Source organism: Amblyraja radiata, chromosome 1, assembly GCF_010909765.2.
Source record: "Amblyraja radiata isolate CabotCenter1 chromosome 1, sAmbRad1.1.pri, whole genome shotgun sequence".
Classification (NCBI taxonomy): Eukaryota; Metazoa; Chordata; class Chondrichthyes; order Rajiformes; family Rajidae; genus Amblyraja; species Amblyraja radiata.
The window spans coordinates 6,059,781-6,080,313 of NC_045956.1; the positions used below are offsets into that span (position 1 = coordinate 6,059,781).

The following is a 20,533-nucleotide window of genomic DNA, read 5'->3' on the forward strand; positions in this document are numbered from 1 at the left end:
GCAGCAACTCTTCTGCTGCGTCACGGTGCTGCCCTCTGTTCCATGTTCAAGAATATGTCTACAGTGGCAGCATTTTTATGAAAATAGGATCACTTCTATTCTCTCGTGAGAATAGAGATCAGCAAGAGAAATGGTGGAGAAATGGGAAAGAGAGTTTAATCCTAGCCAGAGTGATGTGTTGCACGTTTGGAGATCGAATGTAATACAATTAATGTAGCTGAACAAGTAACTGAGTTTGAAGAAGGTTCTCGACCCGAAATGTCACCCATTCATTCTCTTCAGAGATGCTGCCTGACCCGCTGAGTTACTCTAGATTGTGTATCTACTGAAGTAACTAAGAAGGTTGATGAGGGCAAAGCCATACACATTGTTGACATGGTTCCCCATGGCAGATTACTCTGGAAGGTTAGAACATGTGGAATCTAAGGAGAGTTAGCTGACTGGATAGAGATTTGGCTTCATGGAAGGAAGCAGAGGGGAATGGTGGAATTTTTTTTCCAAACTGGAGCTCTGTGACTAGAGGTGTGCCTCTGGGATCAGTGATGGGCCCATTGCTATTTATGGTTTATATCAATGATTTGGATGAGAATGTACAAGGCAAGATTAGTAAGATTGCAGATGACACGAAAGTGGGTGGCATCGTAGATAGCAAAGATGGTTATCATAAAATGCAGCAGGATTTTGATCAGGTGAGCTAAGGAATGGTTCATTGAGTTTGATGCAGATATGTGCAAGGTGTTGCATTTTGGGAAGTCAGACCAGGGCAGATTGGGTAGTCAAGAAGGCATTTGGTACATTGGCCTTCATCAGTCAGAGCATTGAGTATAGAAGTTGGGATGTCATGTTACAATTGCACTAGACATTGAGCAGGCCACATCTGGAGTATTGTGTTTAGTTTTGGTCATCCTGTTATATAAAAGATTTTGCTAAGTTGGCAAGGACGCAGACAAGATTTTCAAGGATGTTGCCAGAACCTGAGACCCTGAGCTATAGGGAGAGGTTGAGCAGGCTGGGACATTATTCCTTGGAGTGCAGGAGGATGGTGGGTGATATTATAGAGGTGTATAAGATCCAGAGGAGGATAGGGTAATTGCACAGAGTCTTTTACCCAGAGAAGGGGAATCAAGAACCAGAGGACATTGTTTAAGTGCGAGGGGAAACATTGAATCAGAACATGAGGGGCAATGTTTTCACACAAAGGGTGGTGGGTATATGGAATGAGCTGCCAGAGGAGGTAGTTAAAGCAGGTATTGTTAAAGCAGCAACATTTTAATGACATTTGGACAGGTACATGGATAAGAAGGCAGGTGGAACTAGTGTAGATGTGCCATCTTGATCAGTATAGGCAAGTTGGGTTATAGGGCCTGAATCCATGCTGCATGACCCTATGACTATGTCGGAGTCCATCAGAGAGCATATATATTTGAAAGTATAATAAATCATATTTTTTAGAGAATCCAATGCTTGGAGTTCACTGTTAAGCCATCTTGTACTATGTCCACTATGATTATGAAGTTTTCTCATGATTCATTAATCATAAAATAGGCATTTAGCCCAAAATTATATTATTGTGGCTTTGATTATCAAGTTCTTGTACAGTCCAGAGTGATGCTTTTAAAGTTTTGGCGCTGTTTGAAGTTTCAATGTGAAGTTGATTAGGTAAAGAATATTTAGCTCTTTTATTGAATTGAATTGAATTGAATGCCTTTATTGTCATTCAGACCTTACGGTCTGAACGAAATTTCGTGCCTGCAGTCATACATACAATAATACAATAATAAACAACAATAAACACAAATTAACATCCACCACAGTGTATCCTCCAAGCACCTCCTCACTGTGGTGGAGGCAAAAATCTTAGGGCTGCAGTCTCTTCCCTCCTCTTCTCCCTCTGCGCTGAGGCGATTCCCCACCGGGCGATGGTACAAACAGTCCCGCGGCTCACCGAACCCCGCAAACGGGCCGGCTCAAACACCGCGGCCCGGGGTGGTCGAAGCTGCCGCCCTCCAGTCCAACGGACGCAGCCGCTGGCCCACGGCTGAACCCAGGACTCAGGTCATAGCCACCAGAACGTCGTCCCAGCCACCGGAGCACCGTTCCAGCCCCGAGCCGGATCGCCCTCACGTGAGTGCCGTTCCTCCCTCGGGCTGGGCCACTCCGACGGGAGCGCCGTTCCACCTCGGGCTGGGCCACTCCGACGGGAGCGCCGTTCCACCCTCGGGCTGGGCCACTCCGACGGGAGTGCCGTTCCAGCCCCGAGCCGGGCCGCCCTCACGGGAGCGAGCCCAGGGCAAGTTCTGACTGGCTCTGCCTCCGGAGTCTCGAGGCCGCCAGCTCCGCCATCAGGCCTCAGCGCAGACGGAGGCAGAGAAGGGGGATACGATAAAAAAGTCGTATTCCCCCGAAGAGAGAGACAGCAAGCCCCGTTTCAACCCCCCACCCCCCCCCACATAAACACAACCTAAAAAACAAAAACTAACTAGACAATTTATGCCTCTAATTTGCCAGTTTAGTGAATCAGGAGGTTTACTGGTACAAAATTGGAAGATAGTACTTAAGCAATAAGCATGTCAGTGCCACTTAATGAGGACATTCATTCAATGTGCACTTCTGAACGCATACAATGTTTGTGGTAAAGTCCTTTTAGGATTCCATCTAAACGATTATGAAATTGAGGATCTAGACACAAATGCTGGAGTAACTCAGCGGGTCAGGCAGCATCTCTGGAGAAAAAGGTGAATCCTTCTCCAGACCTGAAATGTCACCTTTCCTTTGCTCCAGTGATGCAGACCCGCCCAACCTGACCCGCTGAGTTACCTCAAGCACTTTAAGTCTATCTTCGGTATCAACCAGCATCTGCAGTTCCTTCCTACACATATGAAATTGAAGATTTTGCTCTGTGGGATATCCTATAGACCAGGAAATAGAAATTAAAACAGCTCGTGCAATTAAATCACATTAACAAAAACACATTTCTGCAATGGCATTTTGAACCTAACCGGTTTTCAAAAAAATACAAGTCTGATTTATTCACAGAAAAACTAAGTTTCCAGCCATACTTTTTAAAAGACTCAAAACTTTAAACGTTTGAACATTTAGCAAAGTATTTGGGACAGAATGAGAATATTTTCACAGTCACCATCAATACAATTCTATGTTCAGTTATTGGGGAGGTGAAATTTAATCATAGCAAATGAATCACCACCAATAAGTCATTCCGGTCAACTCTATGCACCATTCATTTGTTAGCTCTGTGTTACAATTTCCAATATTAAGACATGCTCTTCATTTCAGAAGCATTGAATCAGTCATCACTCAACTTTGGCACTCTTCTGTTATTTAAACCACTGTTGTATTTTAGTGCCCAGTCACTCACTGGTCCTCACTGAATCACACACCACTGGGCCAGCTACTACTGAGTCATAGACCACTTAATATTAACCACTTCATCAGACAATAATGCATCTATTGTGTGTGGTGCATATGAGTCATTTGACTTTAGACTTCCTATTGTGATTGATTTTTAAAAATGTATTATATTGTTTAAATTCAATTGTGCCAACTGAAATTAAAATTTGTGAGCATGTATGATCACATTCTGCTCAAAATGAGTGGTGATTATCATTGAGCTATTTAACAACTGTACAACTCACCCCAAGTCTGTCTTTGTTTGGAGTCCATTCGCTTCAGAGGGAAATCAGGAGGGCACAATGGGGACGAACTTGCTATAGGTACAGAGAATCCAGAGAATCTACATGTGTATTTGGACAAAAGAGCACTGAGGGCCCCTTAAAGATCAATAAGGTCATCTATGGTGGAGACACGGTAGATGGGTAAGGTGTTAAATGAATATTTCTCATCTGTATTTACCAGGGGGAAAAGCATGGATTCCAGGGAAGTGGGCCACATTATAGAAGAGGAGGTGCTGTAGGTCTTAAAATGCATAAAGATCGATAAATCCCCAGGGCCTGATCAAGTATATCCTTGGACGTTGTGGGAAGCTAAGAAATTGCACAGCCACTGGCAGAGATATTGATACCCATGGATGAGGGTCTAGAAGACTGGAGGGTGGCTAATATTGTGTCTCTATTTAGGTAAAGCTGCAAGGAAAGCCTGGGAACTACAGAGCAGTGAGCCTTACTTACCTCAGTGGTGGGTAGGTTATTGGAAAGGATTCTGAAAGGTGAGATCTACAAGCCAAGGACTGACTAGGGATAGTCAACAGGGTTTTATATGAGGGAAATCATGTTGCACCTAATTGTTTTTGAAGAGGTGGTGAAGAAGATTGATGAGGGCAGTGTGATACAAGTTTTCTGCATGAACTTAAGCAAGGCCGTTGACTAGGTAACGCGTGGAGGCCACTATGTAAAGTTAGATTACATGGAATCCAGGGTGAGCTGGCCAATTGGATAAAAAATTGGCTTGAAGGTAAAAAAACAGAGAGCAGTGATATTTTGTTTTAAGACTGGAAGTCAGCTAGACATGATGTATCACTGGGATCAGTGCTGGGTCCACTGTTTTTGTTTATGTTAGCAATTTGGATGTGTGTGTAGGTAGCATGGTTAGTTTGCAGATGACACTAGACTCGGTGGTATAGTGAACAATGAAGAAGGTTATCTACTCTACAACAGGATCTTGGTCAAATAGGACAACATTCAGATTACTATCTAAATGGTGTCAAGTTGGAAAAAGGGGAAGTACAACGGGATCTGGGGGTCCTTGTACATCAGTCTATGAAAGTAAGCATGCAGGTACAGCAGGCAGTGAAGAAAGCGAATGGCATGTTGGCCTTTATAACAAGAGGATTCGAATATAGGAGAAAAGAGGTCCTTCTGCAGTTGTACAGAGCCCTAGTGGAGTATTGTGCGCAGTTTTCGTCCCCTAATTTGAGGAAGAACATTCTTGCTATTGAGGGAGTGCAGCATAAGTTTACAAGGTTAATTCCCAGGATGGCGGGACTGTCATATGCTGAGAGAATGGAGCAGCTGGGCTTGTACACTCTGGAATTTAGAAGGATGAGAGGCAATCTCATTGAAACATATAAGATTGTTAAGGGCTTGGACACACTAGAGGCAGGAAACATGTTCCCGATGTTGGGGGAGTCCAGAACCAGGGGCCACAGTTTAAGAATAAGGAGTAAGCCATTTAGAACGGAGATGAGGAAACACTTTTTCTCACAGAGAGTGGTGAGTCTGTGGAATTCTCTGCCTCAGAGGGCGGTGGAGGCATGTTCTCTGGATGCTTTCAAGAGAGAACTAGATAGGGCTCTTAAAAATAGCGGAGTCAAGGGATATGGGGAGAAGGCAGGAACGGTGTACTGATTGGGGATGATCAGCCATGATCACATTGAATGGCGGTGCTGGCTCGAAGGGCCAAATGGCCTACTCCTGCACCTACTGTCTATTGTCTATTACAGGAGTTGATATGGCGTGTTAGAGCTGTACAAGATATTGGTAAGACCACATTTGGATTACTGTGCATCTTGCAATAGAAAGGATGTCAGTAAACTGGAAAAATATCGGAAAAGGATTTACAAGAATGATACCAGGCCTGGAGTATTTAAGTTTATTTTTTTTAGCTTAGTTTAGAGCTTTAAGGAGAGACTGGATGGTCTGGATCTTTACTCCCTGGAGTTTGGCAGGATGAGAGCTGACCTTGTAGGGTTTTGAAAAGTCACGTGAAACATAGCTAAGGTGAGTGGGCACAGTTTCGTTTCCCTGGGGTTGGGGGGTCAAAAGCTGGAGGGCATAGGTTTAAGGTGAGAGGAAAAGGATTTAAATGTGACCTGATGTCCAACATTTTACAGAGAGGTTGGTGCGCACAATAGACAATAGACAATAGGTGCAGGAGTAGGCCATTTAGCCCTTCGAGCCAGCACCGCCATTCAATGTGATCATGGCTGATCATCCCCATCAGTACCCCGTTCCTGCCTTCTCCCCATATCCCCTGACTCAGCTATTTTTAAGAGCCCTATCTAGCTCTCTCTTGAAAGCATCCAGAGAACCTGCCTCCACCACCCTCTGAGGCAGAGAATTCCACAGACTCACCACTCTCTGTGAGAAAAAGTGTTTCCTCGTCTCCGTTCTAAATGGCTTACTCCTTATTCTTAAACTGTGGCCCCTGGTTCTGGACTCCCCCAACATCGGGAACATGTTTCCTGCCTCTAGTGTGTCCAACATTTTACAGAGAGGTGAGTGCGTACAAGGAATGAACTGCCATGCAAGGAGTAGAGGTGGGTAAATTTACGGCATTTAATCAACATTATAGAGATACATGAATAGGAAAGATTTGGCTGAGCATCTCACGTTGGTGTGGTTGAATTGGACCAATGTTTTCATGCTGCATAGCTCCATAACTATGATTCATTCATGTACAATTTCCTTTATGAATTAAACTAGTAGGCAAGTCTCCAAGACTGATAACTCAAGGCCTAGTAATCTAGGAAAATGTGAGCATGCTACTCTCAGACAAGGACAACATTGGTAGCAGTCATGGGTACCACAAAATTGGGGCAGAAATATTACCATTGCATCGGACAGTATTTAGAGAGCAGATTTTGTTTTGGTAAGTGGAACTATCTACTGTGCTGAAAAGAAGCAATATGATGGCAACAAATAGCAAAATGTGTTGAAAATGTCCCCAACACTGCTTCTGTAACACTAGTACATTCCTAAACCATTAAAAGAACATCAAAACCCTTGTTTGCAAATACTACCACAAGATTTATATCAGCAAAGGGGCAGCAACAACAAGGACATTTCTGTGCATTAATATAAGTTGCTGGAAGTACATTCCCTTTACTTGGAACCAGCGATGAGATGAGGCCTTATTGAATTCCAAAAGGATAACTTTCTGACGGCACGATGAACAAGTCCACATTTGATGATTTTCCACTCGTTTACATTAATGATTAGAATATCCCATTCATAGTGAACAGGCAACTTCATGATATGTGCGGTGCCCAGTAATAGCTTTTTGCTGGAAATGGTAGAAGTCGTTCCAATGTTTGGAAAGTTTCTGGAGGTTTTGGCAGAAAGAGCAGGAATCCTGACACGTCAGCATTCTGTGATGCCATCAGTGGAGGTTTCATTGAATCCCATGATTCATCAGAATATATACACAAAATGCTGGAGTAACTCAGCAGGACAGGCAGCATCTCTGGAGAGAAGGAATGGGAGACGTTTCGGGTCGAGACCCTTCTTAGATTAGATTAGATTAGATTAGATTCCTTTATTTGTCATGAATGAAATTTCATTGCCTGCAATCATACATATAATAATAAACAACAAAACACACAATAAACACACAATAAACATCCACCACAGTGAGTTCACCAGGCACCTCCTCACTGTGATGGAGGCAAAAGTCTTAAAGTCACTGTCTCTTCCCCTCCTTGTTCTCCCTCTGCGCTGAGGCGATCCAGGCCTCCGATGTTGTTACCCCACCGGGCGATGGTAAGTCAGTCCCGCGGCTCAATCGAGCTCCGCGAACGGGCCGGTTCAAGCTCCGCGGCCCGGGGTGGTCGAAGCTGCCGCCCTCCAGTCCAGCGGACGCAGCTGTTACCGCGGGAGCTCCGTAAAAACAGGTCACCAACCTGTGACCTGCGATCTCTCGACGATGTCGTCCACTGGCCCTCGGCCGAGCCCCGGATTCAGGTCGCCGCCGCCGGAACACTGCCGCCGGAACGCCGCCTCAGCCACCGGAGCACCGCCTCAGCCCCGAGTCGGGCCGCCGCCACCGGAGCACCGCCTCAGCCCCGGTTCGTGCCGCCCCCACCGGAACGCCGGAACGCCGCCACAGCTCCGAATTCGGCCAGCCTCGCGTTGGTAAGTCCTGGCTGACTCTGCTTCCGGAGCCTCGAGGTCGGTCGCAGTTGGAGGCCGCCAGCTCCACCATCAAGCCTCAGCGCAGACGGAGGGAGAGAAGGGGGGATACGACAGAAAGAGTCGCATTCCCCTGAAGGAAGACAGAAAACCATGTTTCACCCCCCCCCCCACACATAACACAACCTAATAAACTAAAATTTAACTAAAACAAGACAAAAATAACAACAAAAAAAGTAAAAACAGACGGACTGCAGGCGAGCCGCAGCCGTTCAACAGCGCCGCCACTTCAGACTGAAGAAGGGTCTCGACCTAAAACATCACCCATTCCTTCTCTCCAGAGATGTTGCCTGTTCTGCTGAGTTTCTCCAGTATTTTGTGTCTATCTTCAGTGTAAACCAGCATCTGCAGTTCCTTCCTACCCACAGTTCATCAGCTTGCTTCACACATTGTGACATCCCCCTTCACTCGGCTAGCAACAACTTCTCTCAATCAGAACTCCTATGCATTCATATAGTCTTGTGGGTTGAATTGTCCTGGATCATGTCAAGCTTACTCTGAGCTGTTGGAGTGTAACTCTATGAAGGTCATGCAGGACATCTGATTTGACAGTTGTTGTTAGCTGAGTGAATGGCGATGCAGCATTGTGTAAAGCCGACCGATGAATTGGGATTTGAAGGCATTCTAAAGACTTTGGGGAATCTGCTCTAACTAGACAGAATTGATGTGGAAAGGATGTTTCCACTAGTGGGAGAGTCTAGGACCAGAGGACATAGCCTCAGAATTAAAGGACATTCTTTGAGGAAGGAGATGAGGAGAAATTTCTTTAGTCAGAGGGTGGTGAATCTGTGGAACTTTTTCCCACAGAAGGCTGTGAAAGAAAAGTCAGTGGATATTTTTAAGGCAGAGATTGCTAGATTCTTGATTAGCGCAGGTGTTAGAGGTTATGGGGAGAAGGCAGGGCAATAGGGTTAGGAAGGAGAGATAGATCGGCCATGATTGAATGGCGGAGTAGACTTGTTGGGCCATATGGCCTAATTCTATTCCTATCCCTTATGGCCTTATGATCTTATGACTAAATCAGATGCTAAACTCACAATGTGATTCTCCAGCTTCCTTATTCATTTTCTTCCCCATCGTCTCCAAATAGATTGTTCCTCACATTCCCACTTAGGGATCTGCTTCTTGTGGAATACGCCCTTCTTGGTCTTTCTCAGCCACTTGCCCACACCATCCGACAGACCCTCTACTGTAACAGTTCATCATTATTCATCACAACGACAGATGGCACAATGGGCTAAGTGTTCGGCTGGCAACCGGAAGGCAGCCGGTTCGAATCCCGCTTGGAGTGCATACTGTCGTTGTGTCCTTGGGCAAGACACTTCACCCACCTTTGCCTGTGTGTGAATGTGTGTGAATGTGTGTGAGTGATTGGTGGTGGTCGGAGGGGCCGTAGGCGCAGATTGGCAGCCACGCTTCCGTCAGTCTGCCCCAGGGCAGCTGTGGCTACAGAAGTAGCTTACCATCACCGAGTGTGACTGAGGAGTGAATGAATAATGTGATGTAAAGCGCCTTGAGTATTAGAAAGGCGCTATATAAATCCCATCCATTATTATTATTATTATTATCACGGCCCTCCCTTCCACACTCTACACCTCTGGAAATGCAGGAGGACAGCTGACAATATAAGCATTTAATGTCAAGCACAGGTGATGGATGGCTTACCAAGTAATGCCAGTAGATTTGGGCTTGGCTGCACGAGTGACAATCCATGTAAAACGCTTCAAAAATCCGATTCAGCACTGCAGTATTTTGGTGCAATTAGCTTGGACAACAAACTTTCTCTCAAGTTTCGAAGAGCCTTCAACTCATTGGAGATTCCTTTAAAGAATGTAGCTGGTGGGAGACTGTTCTCACTGCAACTGAGCGTTAGCTTTCCCATGTTTGGTTAAAACATAACATTAGCTGGATCGGCTTGAGAATCTTTAAGAATGGAAGTGCCTAATCAGCATTGCACAAGGATTAATGTTATAAAGTGCCCTCTCTGCAAGTCAAAGACATACTTTCCATTGCACGTACAATTACAGTATCCAATTTGTAGTGTAAATCACACAAACATTTTATCCACGCACTCCTACCAATAAATTGGAAATATAGAAACATAGAAACATAGAAAATAGGTGCAGGAGGAGGCCATTCGGCCCTTCGAGCCAGCACCACCATTCATTGTGATCATGGCTGATCGTCCCCTATCAATAACCCATGCCTGCCTTCTCCCCATATCCCTTGACTCCACTAGCCCCTGGAGCTCCATCTAACTCTCTCTTAAATCCATCCAGTGACTTGGCCTCCACTGCCCTCTGTGGCAGGGAATTCCATAAATTCACAACTCTCTGGGTGAAAAAGTTTTTTCTCACCTCAGTCTTAAATGACCTCCCCTTTATTCTAAGACTGTGGCCTCTGGTTCTGGACGAATAGGCACTTAATGAGGAGGGGTGAATGTGGGTTCCACTTAGCCATAACAAACTATCAAAATCTTCTCTGGGAGCTGCGATTTTCTACCACACTCCAAAAATGCACAAATGTGTACGTTAATTTGGCTTCGGTAAGAGAAATTTGTAAAAATTGTTCATTGTCTCATCCACCATTACCTCCAACTAAAAATCAATAATTTTGATCCCTAAATTGAGATACTTCTATAATATTACCTGATCACCACTGACTCCTCCACCATGATATCACCCAGCCCAACAGCCCTCACAGGCTATTAGATTTCAGCCAGCCCAGAGTTCTCAGAAACTACTGAATTTCTCTTGGAAGTTCTCCATTTCTTTTAAGTAAAATTGACACCACCAGCGCCCTTGGCACGCCAACCCTGGCGTTCCATCCTAAGATTATGGAGAACAATAACTCTGTTCACCATAGATCAGATTCAGATAACAAAATAAAAATCAAAGCTCATTACAATTGAATGCTCAGTTTTTATGTGGAGGATAAACCTATCACTTGCTCTCCGTATTGTCCAGCCCAAGCCAATATCTTTAACTTAGTTTAGTTTACTTTAATTTAGATTAGTTTAGAGATACAGCATGGCTACAAGCCCTTTGGCCCACCGACCAGCTATCCCTGTACACTGCACTATCCTACAGAAGGGACAATTTACAATTGTTTTTACCAAAGCCAAATTAACGAACAAATCTGTACATCTTTGGAGTGTGGGAGGAAACCAGAGCACCCGGAGAAAACCCACGTGGGTCATGGAGAGAATACACAGACTCAGCAGAGACAGCACCTGTAGACAGGATGGAACCCAGGTCTCTGGCACCTACCGCTGCGCCACCGTGCTGCCCCTAGAACTGAAGACGAGGAAGCAAACATGAGGGTTAAATGTGGCCTTTATCAAACAAAACACTGTACCTCGGTGACTGCCAATCAACCCCCCCTCCCCCACCGGACATTCCTCCCACAGGAAAAAGAAGTCTATGACTGTATGCATGTAAATAGATTTATTTATTGAAATCATATTCTATGTCGCTCTCCAGGGAGATGCTAACTGCATTTCGTTGTCTCTGTACTGTACACTGACAATGACAATTAAAATTGAATCTGAATCTGAATCTGATCTAAAAATCTAACTAGTATTCCTATCCAAAGCCCAGTTTAACGGTAATCGGTAATGTACTGTTCCGATTAGCCATGAAGGACAAAGAAAATGATGACTTTGGGAACTTGGTGACCAATACCTTTAAAGCTTCAGAAATTAGACAGATGCACAAGGATGTTAATTTGATGTTTTTTTTTCCTTTTTATTGCAGATATATGCTGACCTACTTCCTTTCACGTTGCCAAGCTTCACTCTTTGGTGAAAAGAACAACTGCAAGAATCACAGATTTCAGATGATGAATTAATAAGTTGCAAAGTTATTTCGATTTGATGGACGTGGCCTTCCAAGCCACTTGAAAAACTTCTGTTGGGTACAATGTGCTTTCTAATTGTGCTCCTTTTCAATGTTTTGACAGAAACCATGTAATCTTCAAATACATCGCTTTTAGCTTCAGTAAAATTTAATTTAGTTTAGAGATACAGTGCGGAAACAGGCCCTTTCCGGCCCTTCGGGTCCGCGCCGACCAGCGATCCCCGCACGTTAACACTATCCTATACCCACAAGGGACAATTATTTTCTACATTGACCAAGCCAATTAACCTACAAACCGAAGATCTCGGAGAAAACCCATGCAGATCACGGGGAGAACGTACAAACCCCGTACAGACAGCACCCGTAGTCAGGATCGAACCCGAGACTCCGGCACTGCAAGCGCTGTAAGGCAGCAACTCCACCACTGTGCCGCCATTGAAACTATATTGGTCATTTGATTATTCTTAAGAAGTGTTTCAAAATTGCTTAATGATCTTTCATCAGGAGAGGGCACTGTTGCTTCTTGAAAGGCTAAATAATCTGAGACCAAAACCAACAGGATTTATATATATGCAAAATAAGGAACTGCAGATGCTGGTTTAAACCGAAGATAGACACAAAATGCTGGAGTAACTCAGCGGGACAGGCAGCATCTCTGGAGAGAAGGAATGGGTGGGTCGAGACCCTTCTTCAGACTGGATTTATATGCTGCAAGTTTGAATATAGACCGGTCACTTGTGAAATAGCATTCATTTACCAGATGCTTACCGCTGCACAGAAATGTATAACAAACTATAAATAAAACATTTGCAGTCAGACTTTAGAATTGTCTAGATTATTATTTTACAGTTATTATGTAATAATGACATAAACAGTTGGCTATTATGACTGTGGAAAGAAATCTCTGCAACCAACTGGATAATGTCTGAGTATGTTTCACTTGATAGTACAGAGGTTTACATGGTGAATATTTGGCAGTATCACAAGTATCCCACATTAATGCCTCTTGTGTGTGATCCAGTCTGTGTTGTTGTAGCACAACATGGCTGTAATGATATGCAGGTCTTTACAACTAATGGTTGCATTCCTCAATTAGGGAAGAAGAAATGAAACAGTGACCCACTCCTGATCCATGTCTTGAAATCCCCGTTGAAAATGTATATCTGCAGAGTTTAGGTCGACACCAGCTATAATGTCCCACACAGCCCAGTGGCTTCGATGCTCTGATACTCATTAGACTAGCATGGAAGCAATATCTTTGGGTGCAGACCTATTGTTTGACCGGAAGACTTGAGGAATGATTTTTCAGCAAGAATTTAATGATTTCAGAAGAGAAGAAAAATAAAGTGCAAAAAAAAGTATATACTTTCACATTCTTGTTCCTCAAACAAAAAAACACACATATCATATTTAGCAGATGTAACCAGAACCCATTATAGCTTTTGATTTATACTTTAGAGATACAGTGCAGAAACAGAAAGGACATGCAAACTCTGTATAGACAGCATCCATTGTCAGGATTAAACCCGGGTCTCTGGCGCTGTAAGGCAGCAACTCTGCCATGGTGCCACTGTGCCGCCCAAAATATTATGGTTATTTATCTTCAGATCATTAATATTGTGGTGAAATGAATTGGAAGCAATAATAAATAAATAATAATAATAAATACTTTATTGATCCCCTCAGGGAAATTCAGATGTCCAGAAGCTCCCAACCAACAAACCCACAGATTCAAAACGAACGCAGACAGAAAATACATAGAATACAATGTGGACACTACCTGAGAGCAATAAATACTTAAAAAGACCAATAATTAACAGTTAAAAATTAGTAATTGCAAAATGCATCCCCCTACAGCCTAGCGGTCCGAATTATAAAATCTAATGGCTGCAGGGGTGAAGGATCTCCTGAACCGCTCCGTTCTACAGGGCAGGGAGAGGAGCCGGTTGTTGTTCCGAGTGCTCTTTTGACTCTCCAGAATTATATGGAGGGGATGCCCGGGGTTTTTCAGGATGACCTGCACCTTGTGCCTCATACGCCTCTCAAGCACCTCCATCCCAGAGCACCTCCAATGACTATCAAAATGAAATTGAAGTTTTTAATCTTATGTAGAGAGGAATCTCAATGCTACAGAAGGAGTGACTTTACTCTGACTTGCAATTGTGCCTTGAAATTATGGAATAAAAAGATGTTGAGTAGACTATGTACATCCAAGAGTTATATTTGTAAGTTTAGTCCATTTAGAGCAGTGCCTTTGTTAAAATAGAGCAGTTAATTCCAGATGAACATTAAGTTATTATATAAAAGCATCATTTTGTTTTAGGTTTTATGATGTTGATTGAGAATGTTTTTTTTCCTTCTGCAGCCAACTGAAGAGGGTGTGAATACTAGAGAACATAGTGTAATCAGTATGTGACAGAACCTTGATTTATAATCTGCATTATGAAACAACATGGATTTCTTAATGTAAAACACACCTTTATTGTTCCGGATATAACACACAGTTCCTTCCTCTCGACAAAAGATACAAAATGCAAACATGTTATATTCAAAGACGTTTATTCAGTTCTCGCCAAACTTTGTCCATCCCATAAAAATACTTGTACATATCACAATCACAATCACAATAATACTTTATTTGCCAAGTATGTTTTGCAACATACGAGGAATTTCATTTTCCAAGTTAGTCACACAAATAAAAAGCAACAGAACACACAAAACACAGCTTAACATAAACATCCACCACAGTGACCCCTCCACATTCCTCACTGTGATGGAAGGAGAAAAAAAGTTCAATCTTTTCCCTTTGCTGTCCCGCAGTTAGGGGCCTCGAGCCCTCCGTTGACGGGACGATCTTGACGCGTAGCCAGCGGCGTTTTGGGCCCTCTGCATCGGGGCGATCGGCTCCTGCCTCGGGGGGGATGTCCGCTCCACCGCGCCGGGCAATCGGACCCCGCGTCGGGGCTGGTCGAGCCTCTGCGTTCGTTGGAGCTCCCGACTAGCCTCTCCTGAGACTGCGAGCTCTTGATGGTAAGTCACAGACCTGTTGGAGCGATCCCAGGCAAGGGATCAGCTCCGATGTTAAGTCCACGCTACGCGGTGGGGCCCAAGGTCAATCCGAGGAGGCCTCCAGCTCCATCGATGATAGGCCTGGAGATGAGACCCGGAAAAATTGCATCTCCGGCAAGGTAAGAAACTGAAAAAAAAAGCTTCCCCCTTCCCCCCAAAGATAGTTTGGGATATCTCCTGCATAAGTGAGTGTCTCAATCAATTATGTTTTTGTAAGAAATGCCATTGCCACAATAGATATGCTCATGTGAGTACCAAATATAAGCCTGTCTCATTGACAAGGAGACTGATAGGCAGGAACCTGGGAACTGTGGAAAATAAAAATCAATGATCAAGGACGGTTTGTCAATTTCATTAACCTGACATTTTGAACTGCCCCTCATTAATCTTTCCTCCCCACACAACCACCCGTAATAGACACAAAATGCTGGAGTAACTCAGCGGGACAGGCAGCATCTCTGGAGAGAAGGAATGGGTGACTTTTTTGGGCGGAGATCCGAAACATTACCCATTCTGTCCCTCAGCCTGTCCCGCTGAGTTACTCCAGCGTTTTGTGTCTGTCTTCAGTTTAAACCAGCATCTATATTTCCTTCCTACCCAATCAGCCTTAATACTCGCAAATCTCAAACACATTTTAAAACATTCCCCATTGTTAGAGTCACTTCTCCAGCTCACTACCTTGCCCCTTCTACTCAGCAACAGGTGAAAACATGGATTGATTTTTTTACAAGCTATTGTTCAAAACGACAACCCACTCACACCCCCACTCTACACTACACCACCCCCTCTTCACCGCCCCAGTGACATTCTAACCGGTGACCCCCACACATAGATCTTAAGCCTCTGCGATAGGATGATGAAATTATTATCTAATGTTCTTCACTTAAGCTAAATCTGAGAACTTCTTCCTCGTGTCCGGCCATCTTCGATATCACGTCTTTCCGGTGGGTCCGTGACGGTTGACAGTCGGTGGTTGCAGAATTGGCTACTTCAGTCAGTCACTGTGGTACAGTTTCTGTCGTCAGCATTGCCTGGGATGCGCCACGTGGAGGATTCTACTTGCATCCCAAATCTGAGATGAATAGGAAGGAGGCCATCCAGATGGGATAGGGATTTTCCCCAAGTGTGCAAGTTCTCTGTTCATCACGAAAATTAATCCATGTCAATGGCCCAACTGATTGGAAAATTATTGATATGAAAAGGTGTAAAATGAAAGATGGCGGAGGGACTTTGGGAAGTGGGGTGTCTTCCATGGCACAGTGACACAATGAGAAGAGTTGGCCTCACAACTCCATGGCCAGGGTGATTGAATGGGCTCCTCAAATTTCCTCCCATGTCCCAAAGACATGCATGTTGGTACATTTAATAGTCCTTGTGCTGAGGTATCCATGGTGTGCGTGGAGAGGGGAGGATTGGTGGGAGTCAGGTAATTTGTGTAAATTGGTGCTTAACGTTAGACATGGACTCGGTGAGCTCAAGGACAAGTTTCCATGGTGTGTGATTCCATGTACATGTTCAAATTATGGGGCAAATCATTGAAGAAATGATTATTTTCTTTAAATGTAAAGTGTAGTCTGCAATGCCTGGAGTTTCTTTGTTGGCCCCTCAGTGTGGGGGATTGATGGAAGTGTGGCAGATAATGGATAGTTGGTCATTGCTTTGATTCTTCATGACTTCTGGTGACTTTCAGCTGAAGTTACAGTGAATATACAGTGAATAGAAAATCTTCACAGAAACTGGAAGACAGCAGGCAGGAGGACAATATGGAAGAAGTGTGTGGCTGAGAGGGTTATTGTTTCCTGAGTTGTGGAATAATTTTCACCACCATTTGTAATCATAAACCATTTCCCCTCTAAGAGTTATACAGATCAACGTATTACTGGCAAGTTTCAGCTGGTGCTGGCCACTCTAGATGTTTAAATACATGAACCTGTGCTAAACTCAGCAACTGTGCATTAAGTTCTGGTTGGTTATCTCAATCATGATAATGCATTTTGAAAACAAATTATACATAACATCTGCTCTAAATCAGATGCTAATCTCACAATGTGATTCTCTAACCTGCTTATTAGTTATCTGCATTTTCACCCACATCATCCCTAAAGATATTGTTCCTCAAATTCCACACAAGGGATCCGCTTCTTGTAGAATACGCCCTCCTTGGTCTTTCTCAGCCTTTTCTGGTCTTTCTCTTAGTTTTTTTATCAAAATAAAAATATTAATTATACTGGTATTTTTTATTGGCCTCTTTTAGAAACTTCTGCCCTGTCTTTGCTTTCCCTTCCCTTCAGATTCCAGCTGTGAATCTAGGCGGAAAGAGCTCGACTCATTATTTCCTTGGAAATAACTGAGCCAGGATATCCTTCCGAATACCAGGACTCCACCAAAGTTTTTGTGGTTTGTGTAAAAATTCCTTATTTCCATGACGTGTGCAAGAATTGGAACCCGTCGTATGACACCATATGCAGCTGTGAGCACATTGCTGGCATTCAGCTGTATTTCACAGACTGAATATCCAGTGCTTGAGCAGAGTGGGTTCCCGGATCAATATTGTGTCACCTTCTGACCCCATGCAAAGAAGGAAGGTTAAAATATTGCTTTGCTGAGTTTAGTATGTCTCCATCCCATTAGACATAAATACCTCCAGTATTACAATAGAACTGAATTGAGCCAGAAAAGTTGAAGGTTCTTAAGGGCCTGTCCCACGAGCATGCGACTGCATGCGGCAAGCGCGACCTAACATGATCGCTTGGGCCGTACGGCCTCGCGGGGCCGGTCCCACTTCTATCGCCGGATCCGTATGGAGTTGTGCGGAGCTGGTCCCGACATCGCGCGGGGCTACGAAAAACTGACACTGTCTAAAAATTCCGTGCGGCAATGGCCTGCCGGCCCGCAGCTGCATTGAAGCCGTACGCACCACCTCGACGGACGTACGCACCGTCGACGTCGTACGCAGCGTCTTGACGTAGTACGCAGCGTCTTGACGCCGTACGCCTAGCGCGAACTTCACGTCAATTCGCACGGGATCACTCGACCTCCGCGCGGCCCCCGCTTCCAGTTAGGTCGTGCTTGGCGCATGCAGTCGCATGCTCGTGGGACAGGCCCTTAACTCCTTGGATTTCATTTATTAAGGAGGATATTCCATTTTTCACAAGGTCAGAAGAAAGCAAGTGAGTATCCAGAATTAGTAAAAGTCCAGTGAAATCAAGCTGTCGGTACTTACCAGTAGTTTCCCTCTGAAACTATCATCATCATCTTCGTTGAAAACATCAACGGGCACGGTGCTTTACAATGCTATGTACGACAGTGATCGCAACTTCTACTGGAATGTGGATGGCCGTTGGCTCGCTAAGAGCTCATCCAGTCTGGAACTAGGACACGATTAATGTAGAATTCAGAAGCTTTCTAGGATTGACATGTTATCCTACAGTATAGCTGTGCAATGGAGCAGTTTGTGCTTTAGTATTAATATTACTTGACTCATTTAATTTAATTTGTCTAATCCAACTGTTAGTAGTGCATGTTTTATTGGAAGCCAATCAAAAACAACCTTTGGAAAATTATTCTTGTTTTATTTACTGCTTGTACATCTCATCCAATCCTGCAAAGGTTTTTCTCTTGGTTGGACATTTACAGTATTTTCATAATATCCTATAATACTTACAGCATAACTTTTAGCACAACATCAAATCTAATATGGGATTTGTTATTGGTAGCAATCTTATGAGTAAAGTTATGAGTTCAAATCTGATAATATTGTACACGTAAAATAAATACTCCTGTGTGTGGGGCCTTCCCCCACACAACCTATTATTCATTAGCCCGGGTGGAACTAATTGGTGAGATGTAAAGAGCAATGTTTGCCAACTGTCGAGTCAAGAGTTAAGAGTGTTTAAAAAAATTTGTCATATGTACCAGCAAAGGAACAATGAAATTCTTACATGCTGCAGCTTGAGGATGGCACTGTGGCACAGCAGTAGAGTTGCTGCCTTACAGCGCCAGAGAACCGGGTTCAATCCCGACTACGTGTCCTGTCTGTACGGAGTTTGTACATTCTCCCCGTGACCGCATGCGTTTTCCCTGGGTGCTCCGCTTTCCTCCAATATTCCAAAGATGTATAGGTTTGTAGGTTAATTGGGTTTGGTAAAGATTGTAAATTGTCTCGAGTATGTAGGATAGTGCTAGTGTACGGTGATCACTGGTCGGCATGGACTTGGTGGGCCAAAGGGCTTGTTTCCGTGCTGTATCTCTAAAAACAAAAACTAAACTAAACTAAAGCTGCCTTGCCTTTGGTTTGAAAGTGCTAAAGCTGCCTTGCCTTTGATTTGAAAGTGCTAAAGCTGTTTTGCCTTTGGTTTGAAAGTGCTAAAGCTGCCTTGCCTCTGGTTTGAAAGTGCTAAAGCTGCCTTGCCGAATGTTTGAAAGTGCTAAAGCTGCCTTGCCGAATGTTTGAAAGTGCTAAAGCTGCCTTGCCTCTGGTTTGAAAGTGCTAAAGCTGCCTTGCTTGGTTTGAAAGTGATAAAGCTGCCTTGCCTTTGGTTTGAAAGTGCTAAAGCTGCCTTGCCTTTGGTTTGAAAGTGCTAAGGCTGCCTTGCCTCTGGTTTGAAAGTGCTAAAGCTGCCTTGCAGAATGTTTGAAGGTGCTAAAGCTGTAAATGCCCTTAATGTGGTTTGAAAATATAGTTTGGAAATGCTAAAGCTGTGTTGCCTTTGGTTTGGAAATGCTAAAGCTGTGTTGCCTTTGGTTTGAAAATGCTAAAGCTATGTTGCTTTTGGTTTGGAAATGCTAAAGCTGTATTGCCTTTGGTTTGGAAATGCTAAAGCTGTGCCTAATTAAAGTTACCTTGCCTAATTAAAGTTGCCTTGCCTAATCAGTTGCCTTGCCTAATCAGTTGCCTTGCCTAATTAAAGTTCCCTTGCCTAATTCAAGTTGCCTTGTCTAATTAAAGTTGCCTTGCCTATTTAAAGTTGCCTTGTCTTCTATATAATTAAAAGTTTAAACTTGACCACTTCCTGTTTGCGCTTTATATTGATTTTAGAAAAAAAAACGCTACCACGTACGGCTGTGATTGTTTGGCCAGCTTACTCAGAGTCCCCCTCCGCTCATCAGGTGCCGAGGATTTTTCCCATCGATGAAAAATAAAAAAGTTATTAGTATTTAAAAAGTGTTGAGATTCTCTCTCCTGTCAATCACGCCATGAATGCCACGTCCTTCTGGTGGGAGGGACTATAACACCCAGAAGTGTGGGCATGGTTAAGTCTCTGAAAGATGGAGGAGGGAGAGGTCATGACTCACGTCTTTAGTGGCCTTGCACCCTGCTTGAAATGGTATGAAATTGCACTTGAATTTGGTGGCCTTGCACCCTGCTTGAAATGGAATTTCAAGGAATAGCCGTGAGTCAACTGCCAGTCCACCAGCCATGAGTGAGTGAGCTGCCAGCACAACAGGCTTGAGTGACTGAGCCGCCAGCCCAAGAATCCATTCGGCCCCCAATGCCCATACCAGCCCTCTGGAAACAAGTCCCTTGAGCCCACAATACCCATACTAGCGCTCCAGAAAGCCCCCCCCCCCTCCCCTCGCCCCCACACTGGCCACCAATATTGGAATTGGTGGAGAGGTGGAATATTGCGTTGGGGGACCAGCCCTCCTGTGTGATGCTGGGACCCAACGGGTCCCACTTAGTATAGTATATATATATATATATGAACTTATGGAAAAGTACAG

At 44.1% G+C, this 20,533-nt stretch overlaps 1 protein-coding gene across 1 annotated transcript in view; it reads left to right on the forward strand.

The window, feature by feature from the left end:
• Window positions 1-11,842, forward strand: part of LOC116968737 (NEDD4 family-interacting protein 1-like) — an 82,286-nt gene extending 70,444 nt beyond the window's left edge. The window contains exon 6 of the mRNA XM_033015584.1: window positions 11,639-11,842. The gene's annotated coding sequence lies outside the window, so the exon portion shown is untranslated. The remainder of the gene's footprint in view (window positions 1-11,638) is intronic.
• Window positions 11,843-20,533: the final 8,691 nt, after the last annotated feature.